We start from the raw sequence: 12,687 nt of genomic DNA, 5'->3' as shown, positions 1-12,687 counted from the left end.
TGCTCCTCCTTAAAAGCCCACCCTTCCACTCTGGAGACCATCACCATTTATCAGTGAAAAACCAGCTCCAGATAAATTTTTTTATTTCTCTATATTGACGTTATTTGTCCCCCTTTATTTCTTTGAGGGCACAGATAAGTGTAATATTCTCCTATTTCTGCCTGCTGAAATTTTCTCCATCCTTAGTTTAGCCGTAGGACATTGTCACAGGAGGGAATTCCTATCGTAGCTAGAATGGAATTTAGAACCTTAGAGAGGTGCCTGGGGCCCTATGCTTGCCTCTTGCCCAGAGTCACACAACTAGTATCAGTGACAGAAACTGAATCCAGTCTTCCTAAGAACAGGCAGCTCATCTATAACTCTACCTGGCTGCCTCTGTGGCAGTTTAGTGATTACTTCCCTGATGAGGCCTTCCCTCCTTTTTCCCTCCTCCCTCCTTTCCCACCAACCCCGCAGCTAAAAAGCCAACTCTTTCCTCTTCAAACTCCTACAGAACTTGCACTATTATGCCTCTGAATTTCTTGTGGCAAAATACAACGTCTGGAGTTCATGGCTCATGCAGGCTTTTGGCATGCAATAGGTACTTAATAAGTGTTCCCTGAATTGAACCCACCTCCCTGCTTTGTAATGCGGCAAGTCAGAGATACAAGTACAGAAATACCAAACGCCCAACGTAACCTAAACAATGGCTTACTCATACAGCCTCTTCCTTTGCGGGCACGCCTGCACACACACACAGACATTACTCATGGTGTTGAGTAAGCGCTCTCCAACGCTCGCTCTGCTGCAGAATCTCCCTCTCAGCCTCCCTTCAGCCTGTCACACACTCAAAGCAAGGCTACTTTCGATTCTAAAAGTCACTGACATTTTAAAAAGAAATGAAAGGCTTCCTGAATAGCCCCGACTCTGCTTTAGGGAGGGAGCGCTGGTTTGGTGACTCAGTTCCCCCCTTCCCCTCAGGGACTTCATGAAAGCACCTTTAGGGGCTGGGAGGATAAAAGGGCTTCACACCTGTAACTCTTCCAACGCCCTCTCGGGGTCGTCCCAACTGGCCCTCAGCACCATCCCTGTTTTACAAGAGAGGTAGCGCCAGGTAATCACCAAGGTCACCGAGCAGCGATGTGGACAGCAGCCCACAAAACCCTCGCTCCCCGGAAGAAACCAGTCGGAACCCCCAAAGGAGAGCTTCCCCGAACGGCCCTGCGGTCGCATCCCGGAGCTGCGTTAAGTGGGCCCCGACACGCACCTCGAGGTTTCCCGAGCGGAGGGCCCCGGTCCCGGCCGCCAGCTCCAGCCATCCTGCCCGCTCCGGCTGCCCTCCCTGCGACAGCGGCCGCCCCGGCAGAGAGCCGGTCCGCCCCGCACAGGCACAGTCCTCCGCTTTTCAAATCCCACCGCATGACGCGGGCCCTTCCCAGACCTGAGACCCAATCCCGTGCGCGCCTGCAGCCTGCCGGCGGCGTGGCTCGTTGCCCCGGCAACCAACCACCTGCCGGCCCACTCTGAGCAAAGGGGCGGCACCTCCTCCCGGGACTGAAAGTCCGCCGGGCCCGGCCCTGTCCGCGCGGCTGCGCGTCCCTCCCTGGTGAATGAGCGGCGGGAAACCCAACTCCGGAGCGGCTCCGCCAAGATCAGTTATGAATCGGGGGATAGAGCTGGCCCAGGGGCGGGTGCTAAGGAAGACCGCCGCGTGCAGAGGGGGACTAGGAAGAAGGCGCAGTGCCGGGACACACATCTCCGGGAAGCCCCAGCACCGCCACGTCTGCGCCGGGCCCTTCCGCTTCACAAATCGTCTCCTCAAAACTCCTCTGAGAAAGGCAGAAGGGAAACGGAGCGTCCCAGAAGAGAATCGCGCCGGAGGCCGAAGGCCACTCCGGAGAGCATCTACTCCACGCCTTCCCGTTTCCCCGGCCCAGAGTGGTCAAGCGGATTGTCGGGATCGCACAGCTGTTGAGAAGAATCTGAATTCTTTGTTATAAAAGCTGGCTCTTTATGAAATAGCAAGAGGGATACAGGGGGAAAACTAGGTGATGTAAAAACAAAAGATACCAATAAATATCTTTAAAAAAAAAGAATTTAGATTTAGGTTCTCTAAAGTCCAAGTCCTGTGCTTGTTCCATCCAGGTAGCCATTGTTAGATCCTGAATGAAAGGCTTCGTGGCCCTGCTCAGTCCATAGAGAGTCAAGAAAACTTACGCATCTCCCTCATTCTGCTCCCATTTAAAATAGGAGTTCTTAACCTGGGGGTTCTTGAGCTTCTTTTCAAAAACATCTTAATAATAGTGTTTCAACATAATTGGTTTCCTCTGTAATCCTGTGTATTTCATTTTATGCCTTTAAAAACACCATTCTGTGTTTGTGGCAGGTCTCTTTGTAGTGGCCAGAAACTGGAAACTGAGCGGATGCCCATCAGTTGGAGAATGGCTGAATAAACTGTGGTATGTGAATGTTATCGTTAGGTAACAAATGACAGAAGGATGATTTCAGAAAGGCCTGGACAGATTTACATGAGCTGATGCTGAGTGAAATGAGCAGAACCAGGAGATCATTGTACAGGGCAACAACAAGATTATATGAAGATCAATTCTGATGGACCTGGTCCTCTTCAGCAATGAGATGAACCAAATCAGTTCCAATAGAGCAGTAATGAATTGAACCAGCTACACTTAGTGAAAGAACTACGGGAAATGACTATGAACAATTACATAGAATTCCCAATCCCTCTATTTTTGTCCGCCTGCATTTTTTATTTCCTTCACAGGCTAATTGTACACTATTTCAAAGTCCAGTTCTTTTTATACAGCAAAATAACTGTTTGGACATGTATACTTATATTGTATTTAATTTATGCTTTAACTATTTAACATGTACTGGTCAACCTGCGATCTGGGGGAGGGAGTAGGGGAAAGGAGGGAAAAAATTGGAACAAAAGTTTTGGCAAATGTCAATGCTGAAAAATTACTCATACATATAACTTATAAATAAAAAGCTATAATAATAATAAAAAAACCCCACCATTCTGAGAAGGGATCCACAAAGTCCACCTGGTTGCTAAAGGGGTCCATCTTACCAAAAAATGTTAAGAACCTTTGTTATAAAAATATGATCTTAAAAACACTTTTTATGTTAATAGAGGAGTAGAAACAAAATAGAAGCCCATCTATTGGAAGAATGGTTAAACCAATTATGGTCTGTGAATGCAATAGATTATTCTGGTATTATAAGATGACTGATAGGGGAAAAAAAGACAACCATGTGAAATAAAGTGAAACAAGGCATAATATACACAATGAGTCTTATAACATAAATGGATAAAAGAACAAAAAAGGAAATAGTAAACTGTCATTTTAATGACCAAATCTGGTCCCTAAAAAGAGATCAATTTTTTAAAAATCACTTTCTTTGCAGAGGTGAAAGATCTCTTTGGGTTTGGAACACCTAACAAATTGTCAAACTTGGCTGATGTGTTGATATTTTGACTAAACCACTTTTTTCATTATCCTTTTTGGTCTTTTATTTTTTTAAATGGTTTGCTGGAGGAGGAGGAGATAGACATACTTGAAAATAAAAACTAATATAAAATAAAAGATATCAATAAACTTTTTTAAAATATAAGAGTATATTAATGCAGCTATGCAAACTAATACTACTCACAGATCCAAAATAAGAGAAATCCAGATGTAAGACAATAATAATTTTAATTCAACTCGATAAACACTTATTAAATGACTGACTGTATTAAAGCATTGTGCCATAAAGCTGCAGTGAAAAAAAAAGAAAGAAAGAAAAAAAGAAAGAAAAGAAAAGAAAAGAAAAAGAAAAGAAAGCTCCAAAGGCACGGGCCACCTTTGCTTTTTCCTTCCTAGAAAAATACATAAGTCTAATACTATTAGGGAAACTACATTGAATGAAACCTATGACACATGTTTCTCTAGAAGGGTACTCAGAGATTGCTCTCTGATATCAGCCTTAGGTTAGGAAAGTACCTTAAATATCTCTATCTCAATGGATTCATGATCTCATCTTTGTGAGGCCTGATTCTAATGAAGAGAAAATATTCTATCATTATTTTAACATCATCAGTTTTCTTTATAATCCTATGTAAAAAATGGAGCAAAGTTTTCAGAGGGTTAGGGGGAGGAAGAGCTCCCCTATCCTAAAAGACTCTTAGTTGACCCAATCCTCTATAAGATATTGTCCTATTTGTCTCCTTCCTTTCATGGCTAAATTGTTTGAGAAGACTGTCTACAATTATTGCCTCTGCTTCCTTCCTTTTCACTCTCCTAGTCTGGCTTTTGACTTCATCATTTGACTGAATCCACTCTCTCCAAAATGAGCAATGATCTTTTAACTGCCAATTCCAATGGCTTTTTCTCAACTTTAACCCTTTTTTTAACCTCACTGACACTTTTGACATTTGCTCACCTTCTTAAAATTCTCTAAGTTTCTGTGATACTGCTATCATTCTTCTACCTGTCTGACTTCTATGATTCTTCCTCCTTTCTTTTCTTTTCTTTTTTTTTTTTTTTTTTAAAGAGGACTAAATGACTTACACAGGGTCACACACCTAGTAAGTGTCTGAGGCTAAATCTGAATTCAGGTTCTCCTGACTCCAAGCCTGGTGCTCTATCCACTGTACCACTTAGCTGCCCCATGACTGCTCCATCTTAGCCTCTTCCTGGATCTTTATTTAGGTCACACCTGCTAACTCCCCCAAGACTCTATACTGTGCCTTTTTCTTTCTTTATATTATTTTTCTTCAGTACATCAGTTCCTACAGATTCAAAAATTATCTCCAGGCAGATAATTCTCATAACTATTTGTTCAGCCTTCTCTTTTCTCCTATCTTCCAGTCTTGAATTTCCAACTGCCTTTGGACATCTTGACATGTCCAAAACTGAAATAATTGTCTTTTTTCCTATAACTTCTCCTCTTCCTAACTCCCCTGTTATTTATTGTTGAGGGTACTAATATCTTCTTAGTCCCTCAGGCTATAGCCAGATATTCTCCTTGACTGCTCACCCTCCCTCCCCCACACCCACCCCTCCATATCCAATTTGTTGCCAAATCTGATCGATTCTACTTTTGCAGAGCTTCTCATATTTGCCCCTTTGTTTCCTGGGACACAGCCTCCACTCTGGTGTAGACTCTCATCCCTTCATAGAAGAGAAATGATTATTAATAACCAATGGGGAAATTCACCATTTCCCCTTTTCTGTATCTTCAGTCTCTGAAGGTTGAACTAACCTTCTCTATCCACCTCCCCCCCCCCTTACAAGGAACCTCTACTCAAAGGTTGATTCCTTTCAGTCAATCCTGGGTAGAGAAGGGGCTTTTGTCTATATTGCCCAAGGCCAGGGATGTCAGGGTATAGAGATAGTCTCTGCAGAAACTTCACTCTTACCCCCTATTTGGAATAAATCCACTTTTCTTTGTAAAGTCCAACCCAACAAAATTGATTCCTATTCCAGAAACTGCTTACTCTCGAAAGGGCATATAAATTAAGGCCCACTTTCATGCTTGTTTTGGGTCTAAGAGGGAGACCGCCAAATGACCATCCTTCTAGTAAAAGGTTGGCGTTATTAATAAAATGGCTAAATTACCCAGAAATTATCTCTCAAACTTTTCCTGAGGTCTCTCCTACACTAGTCCATTTTTAATTTGGTTAACAAAGTAATCTTCCTGTGGCAACCCTGTTTGTAGTGGCTAGAAACTGGAAAATGAATGGATGCCCTTCAATTGGAGAATGGTTGGGTAAATTGTGGTATATGAATGTTATGGAATATTATTGTTCTGTAAGAAATGACCAGCAGGATGAATACAGAGAGGCTTGGAGAGAATTACATGAACTGATGCTAAGTGAAATGAGCAGAACCAAGAGATCATTATATACGTCAACAATGATACTGAATGAAGATGTAATCTGATGGAAGTGGATTTCTTTGACAAAGAGACCTAATTCAGTTTCAATTGATCAATGATGGACAGAAACAGCTACACTCAAAGAAAAAAACACTGGGAAATGGATGTAAACTGTTTGCATTTTTGTTTTTCTTCCCGGGTTATTTTTACCTTCTGAATCCAATTCTCCCTGAACAACAAGAGAACTGTTCGGTTCTGCTCACATATATTGTATCTAGGATATACTATGACATATTCAACATATATAGGACTGCTTGCCATCTAGGGGAAAGGGTGGAGGGTGGGAGGGAAAAATCAGAACAGAAGTGAGTGCAAGGGATAATGTAAAAAAATTACCCTGGCCTGGGTGTTCTGTCAATAAAAAGTTACTATAAAAAAAAACAAATAAACAAAAAAATAAAGTAATCTTCCTAAAGTGAGGATCTGAAGATGTTGCCACAATAATCAAACTATAGAAGCTCTTAATTACTTCTAGATTGAAATATAAAATCGTTTGGCTTTTAAAATTCTTTACAATCTGGCCCCACCTACCTTCCCAATCTGCTCACACTTTACTTTTCTCCAAACATTTTATGATCCAGTGACATTGACCTCCCTTGCTGTTCCTCATACACGACAATTTTCTTTTTGTTTTGGAAATTCAATTTTATTTTCAGTTACAAATTGTCTCCCTCCTCTTTTCCTCCTCCACCCATTGAAAAGTCAAGAAAAAACCAACCTCTTATTACAAATATATATAGACAAGCAAAGCAAATTCCTCCATTAGTTAAATCCAAAAAGAAAAAAAGAAAAGAAAAAGAAAATATTGTTCAATTTTCACTTTGAATCCATCAGCTCACTATCTAAAGAAAGACTGAATGCTTCATCATGATCTTTTTAGAATTATGGTTGGTCATTGTGTTGATCAGTTACTAAGTTAAAGTTGATTATCTTTAAAATATTGATGTTAATTATAACTTCTATTCTGCTCACTTTATTCTGTATCAGTTGATACAGATCTTCCCAGGTTTCCCAGAAACCATACTCTTTATCATTATTATAGCATAATATATACCACAATATAGCACAATCATATACCACAATTTCTTCAGTCATTCTCCAACTGACAGAAACTCTCTGTTTCCTATTTTGTCACCATGAAAAAAGGTACTATGTACATTTTTGTCCTTTTCTTCTTTCTTTGAGTTTTTAACAGTACAGACAAAGTAGCCTGTATTACCATTTCCATGCATTTTCAGTGACTCTCTCACATGCTTGGAATGCTCTCCAAACCTACCTCCACCTTCTGATTTCCCTGACTTTGTTCAGCTGTCAATTTTCAAACCCCACTTGGTATCATCCATGTCAGACCAATCTCTAAGCACTCCACAGCACCTGCTTCAGCCACCTTTGTGGCCCTTGTATAAATTCTTCTCATCTGTCTAAGCTCCCAGGGGAACTCTTTACTTGCTTGGGGTAGACTCACTAACTCACCAACAAATAGGTTTGAGGCCTGTCCATTATCCTCAACCCAGGAGGCTTCCCAGTAGCTGAAAAGCTTTAAATGTCAAGTAAAAGAATGTATATGATCCTAAAGGAAACAGAGAGTCATTGGCACTGGAGTAGTGTGCTGGAGCAAAGAATTAGATTTTCTGAGTGAGCATTTAACACCTCAGAAATCAGCAAATGTGACAGATCAAGGCTTTTCTACAAGACTGTAGAAAGCGATGGAGAAAATATTAATATAGATTAAGCTTAAAAGTGTGTTGGACTTTGGTCTAGAGAGACTATTGTTAAACACTCTGAGACGGTATTACATAATTACACTGTACTTTAGGAATATCACTGGTTGCACAGATTGTAGTATGAAGAGAATTAAGAAAGGGAAATAAATTGCTATTGCAATCATTTAGTCCAAGACTTCTTAAAGTTTTTCCATTCAGACCCCTTTTCACCCAAGAAATTTTTACATAACCCCGGGTATATATGTGTATGAAATAAGTATGCAAAAAACATTTACTGATAATAAATCATAATTTTGCAACCCACACATTTAGTTACAAGATCCCATATGGGGTTGTGAACCACAGTTTAAAAAATTGGGTAACAGACAACAGAGGCTAAAATCAGGTTGAAGCTATGTGACTGGAGAGAGCTAGTGTTCACAATGGGAAACATGACAAGATTTGGTAACTGGCAGTATATGTGGGGGTGAGAGTGAGGAATCAGACACTCTAAGGGTTTACAAATCTAAGAGACTAGAAGGATGCTGATACTGCCTGGAAAAAAAAATAAAAATAAACAGAGAAGCTTAGAAAAGGTGTATGTATGGATAAAAAATAAGGTTCTGTTCTGGAGCATGATAACATGAATTAGATTTCAGTGAGGGAGGGCTGGGCAAGGTCACCGGCCTTACTTTTCCCTCTGGAGCCATCTGGGTCCAGGAACCAGACATAGATTAGGATGACTGGAGATGGTTCTGGATGCAGTGGGAAACTATGGCCTTTGTAAACTAAATCTTCCTGGAGCTCAGTCTGACTGACTGACTATTCAGGGATTAAGGCTCAGTAGAAACTGAAGCAAAGAATGGTCTCTTTCACCTAGTAAAAAATAAATGAATGTATAACTCAATCATCAATCACTGTGGGAAGGGAAAGACCCTCAGGGTTTCTGGCCCAAACAAATGACTGCTATTTACATTCACTCTGAGTCTATCAGGGAGATGGCCATGGAACACAGTTTGAACTCTCCCCAAAGCAGTTGGTGATATGGAATTATACTCAGGAGAAGATTTAGGGCTGAATAGAGAGGGCCGGGGGCCACCATCAGTGACGAAAGCCTTGATGGAACATGCTTAGAGAACCATAAAATGAAAGAACTACAAGGGGCCTTAGAGATGAATGAGACAAGCTCTCTCATTTCAAGGAAGAGGAAATGGAGAGGCAGAAAGGGGAGCAGCTTTGCTGAGTCCACACAGCTAGATATCATGCCACCTAGTAACTAGCCTAGTGTTCTCTGCACTGCACAACACAGAAATAAAGCAATTTGGGCAGAACTGTAATTAGGGATTCTTTCATCTGGACCAGAAATATATCATCTCAGATTCAGAGTTGGAAGGACCACAGCAGTTAGCAAGTCTAACCTTTCCTTTTTTATATATATGTAGAATTGTATATATTTTATATATATGATTATACATATTATATATAGAATTAGATATATATGTCTATAATTATATATAATGTATATGTGTGTATAGATAAATAGATAGATAAATACAGATATACATAATTATAGAAAGGGAGGAAATAAGCATTTATTAAGTGCCTACTGTGTTCTAAGTGCTGTGCCTGGATTCATTCGATCCTCACAGCAACCTTGGGAGTGAGATTTTGAGTATTATGTCCATTTTACAATTGAGGAAACTGAGGCAGACAGAGGTTAAATAATCTGTTCAGGGTCACACAGCTAGTAAGAATGTGAAGCTGGATTTAAGGATTTTAATTTGGAATTGTCTTCATTCCAAGCTTGAATCACTTCCCAGGGAGATTATATGTCTTGCCCAAGATCCTATAAATAAAAAGTGCGCACATCAGAATTTGAACCCAGTTCTCACAACTGCTCCTGGAGTCAGAAATACTCATCATCCTGAGTTCAAATCCTGCCTCAGATACTTACTAGCCACATGATCCTAAGTAAGTCACTTAACCCAGTTTCTGTCAGTTTTCTTTTCTGTAAAATGAGCTGGAGAAGGAAATGGAAAACCATTCCAATATCTTTTCCAAGAAAACCCCAAATGGAGTCATGAAGAATCTGACAAGAATAAAAATGACCAAACAAAATAGGGACATGGAGTCAGCAAACCCATTACATCTGAGTGCCAAATGAAGAAAATCAAGATATTTGAAATATTTTTTTTTTTGCATGTCCTCTTTGGGAGGTTCACACGTCATCCCAGGTAACAGAGCCCATCAAATTCAGTCTTTCTGGCCTGAGGCTGGTCCAGCTACAGCCTGAGAAATGTAATCAGCCCCTGGGTGTGGGCAGCACTCAGCAACCTTGAGGGTGAGTTACTTTCTTTATTCATTGTGGTATTGGTTAGGACACATAATAAATGGTAATTAAATACAATAATGCTGAGAGTAACAGATTCATGGCATGCATGGCTGGCTCTGCAGTTAAGGGAGACTGAGTGGGGTAGCAGAAGGAACATCAGACAGGGCTTCTTACACTTCTGCACTGGGGACCCCTTTTCACCCAAGAAATTCACCTAAGAAAGTGACTCTGGGCATATAGGTACACAAAGCAGATATGCAAATCAAATATTTATTGACAATAAATTATAATTTTGCAACTGTTACATTCAGTTATACAACCCCACATGGAATCACAACCTACAGTTTAAGCTGCTTTGCATTAGATCTGGAAGTCAAAAGGTCTGGATTTGAATCTTGCTCTGTAACTTCCAACCTGATTATTGAACTGAAAGTCAGGAAAACCTGAGTTTATTCCTGCCTCAGACACTCATTAGCTGCATAGGTTAATTCTATCGAGTCAGTTAATTTCTGTTTGCCTTGATCCACTAGAGAAGGAAATGGCAAACCACTCTGGTATCTTTACCAAGAAAACCTCAAATGGGGTCGAAGAGATAGACAAGACTGAAACAAATGATTAGCAACAAAATGTAAATGTGAGATGATGATGATGATAATTATAAAGTGTGAAAAATACATCGGAGAGCAAGGTACTGGTCCTAGCTTTGCTGCAGCTAGGTAGTTGTGAACAATTCCCTTCTCTGAGAGTCAGTTTTTTCATCTTTGAAATGGTCTAAGGTCTCCTCTGGTTCTGGGGTGCTACTTGTTAATTAGGCCTGGGCTGGCAGGCTCGTGGCTAAGTTAGAAGCCCAGAATGACTTAGCAAAAGTTCTCCTCTGGAATCTTTAGGGAGAAATTAATTTCATTAATCTCACAAGGAGACTGAAAGTTATATTCTACTGGTCAAAATGCTCTGTCAGCAGACATTATTCATGTTCTTCTTTCAAGGACTTCTTTTGGCACTGTAGTAAAATATATGGATCGCTTTTCAGAACAAAATTTTAAAATAATTAAAGGAAATGCTAGGTTTCAGTTAGAGATTAGAAACAATATATTTTTCTTCTTCCAAGTTCACTGAACCCCCCAAATTCAATCATATTAGACAGATTAAAATCTTTTCATATTCATATAAAATCCATATCCATATAAAATCTATCCATATGAACCCCATTCTTCATTTATGATGAAAAATGCTATCAGCCTCCAGAGAAATCTAAATGCAGATTAAAGCAAACTTTTAAATTTTTCTTTATTTTTCTTGTTCTTTTTCTTGTCTGTGTTTTGTTTTGTAACATGGCTAATATGGAAATGTTTTGCATGCCTGCACATGTATATAATAACCTATATCAAATTGCTAGCCTTTTCAAGGAGGGAGGAAGAGAAAGAGGAAGGAAGGAAGAGAATTTTGAACTCAAAATTTAAAAAAAAACCAGTTAAAAGATTGTTTTTATATATAATTGAGAACAAAAACTTTTTTTTAAAAAATAGAACCCCTTCTATAGAATTTAGTAGATGGCATATTGCAATAAAGTTAGGATACTTGGGCTAATTTTTCCTGTCTTTCTTTTCTCCTAACTTAAATTCATTTACATGGCAAATTAGAGAGGATTGTGGGAACTTCTAATTTTAAGTCAGACAAGTAGCAGAAATCTCAGCCATAGACCTTGGAGTTAAAGGAAAAGATCTTAGGCTGAGGAATCTGGTCTGGCTTTTGCTAAGTATGGCAGCTCATAAGTTTTGTTAAAGAACTTTAGTCTGCCTTTATCAGGGAATAGCTTTCAAGTCACCCCACTCTATGAGACTGGAACTGAGGTAGGTGCAGGAGGCAAGAGGAAGAAGTCAGCTTTCAGGAGCATTTCAGAAAAGCCCATGAAAGCAGTGGAATAACTTGCCCTGGAGAGACTAGAGAAGCCCAAGATAGAGATAAGATGTAAGTAAGTACAAACACACATAAGTGCATTCACACCCAACAGAAGAAGAGAGGACTACAGAAATACTGTACTTAACCAAGGGGGGCCCAACCAAGAGCAGAAGTCATTAGGGCATGCAGGCTGGGGCATGAGTTACTCCTCCACAAATGTTCATGTATAAATGCCTCTTCATAGTTAGAAGTATGACTGTGTCTCTCTGGGTGTGTCCCCATTTGTAAGTCCTATGCATGTCTAGTCTTTCCACAGATGGCATTTGTAACTGTTGGAGGTGCCTCAGTTTGTGCAAGAATGGTTTTGTTTTTTGTTTTTTGATATTTCTGGGGTTATGCTATAGTACTACATATATATATATATATATATGAATCAAGACAGTCTCTTTTACCTCAGGCAGCTTTTCCAAGGGTCCCATGTTCTAGGAGTAGGTGAATCTGGTCCCAAGAATAGCTTGGTGGTATAGTAGAGACTTGGGCCTGGAGTTAAGATCTGTGTTCAAATTTAGCTTCAGATAATTTAATTTACTAGCTGTGTGACTCTGAATAAGACTTTTTTTTTAAACCTCTGCTTGCCTCAGTTTTTCTCAACTGTAAATTGGGGATAATAGCAGTCACCTCCCAGGGTTGTTGTAAAGATCAAATGAGATAACTGTAAAGCACTTAACACAGTGCCCAGCACATAAAAGGCACTATATAACTATTAGTCATTATTATCATTTTTATATCATGATTATTGTACGGGTCTTCTAAGCAGTTTTAAACAATTCT

At 39.9% G+C, this 12,687-nt stretch overlaps 1 protein-coding gene across 3 annotated transcripts in view; it reads right to left on the bottom strand.

Moving 5' to 3' along the window:
• GPR68 (G protein-coupled receptor 68) overlaps positions 1-12,687 on the bottom strand; it is a 40,328-nt gene that overhangs the window by 17,583 nt on the left and 10,058 nt on the right. For 2 of the 3 annotated variants that reach the window (XR_004231975.1, XM_012547337.3), the window contains exon 1: positions 1,247-2,039. The exons of the other annotated variant lie outside the window; for it this stretch is intronic. The gene's annotated coding sequence lies outside the window, so the exon portion shown is untranslated. Of the gene's footprint in view, positions 1-1,246; positions 2,040-12,687 lie in introns of those variants that run through there. 3 annotated transcript variants of the gene reach the window in all.

Source organism: Sarcophilus harrisii, chromosome 2 (assembly GCF_902635505.1).
Source record: "Sarcophilus harrisii chromosome 2, mSarHar1.11, whole genome shotgun sequence".
Taxonomy (NCBI): Eukaryota; Metazoa; Chordata; class Mammalia; order Dasyuromorphia; family Dasyuridae; genus Sarcophilus; species Sarcophilus harrisii.
This window is presented reverse-complemented; position numbering and strand designations above follow the sequence as displayed.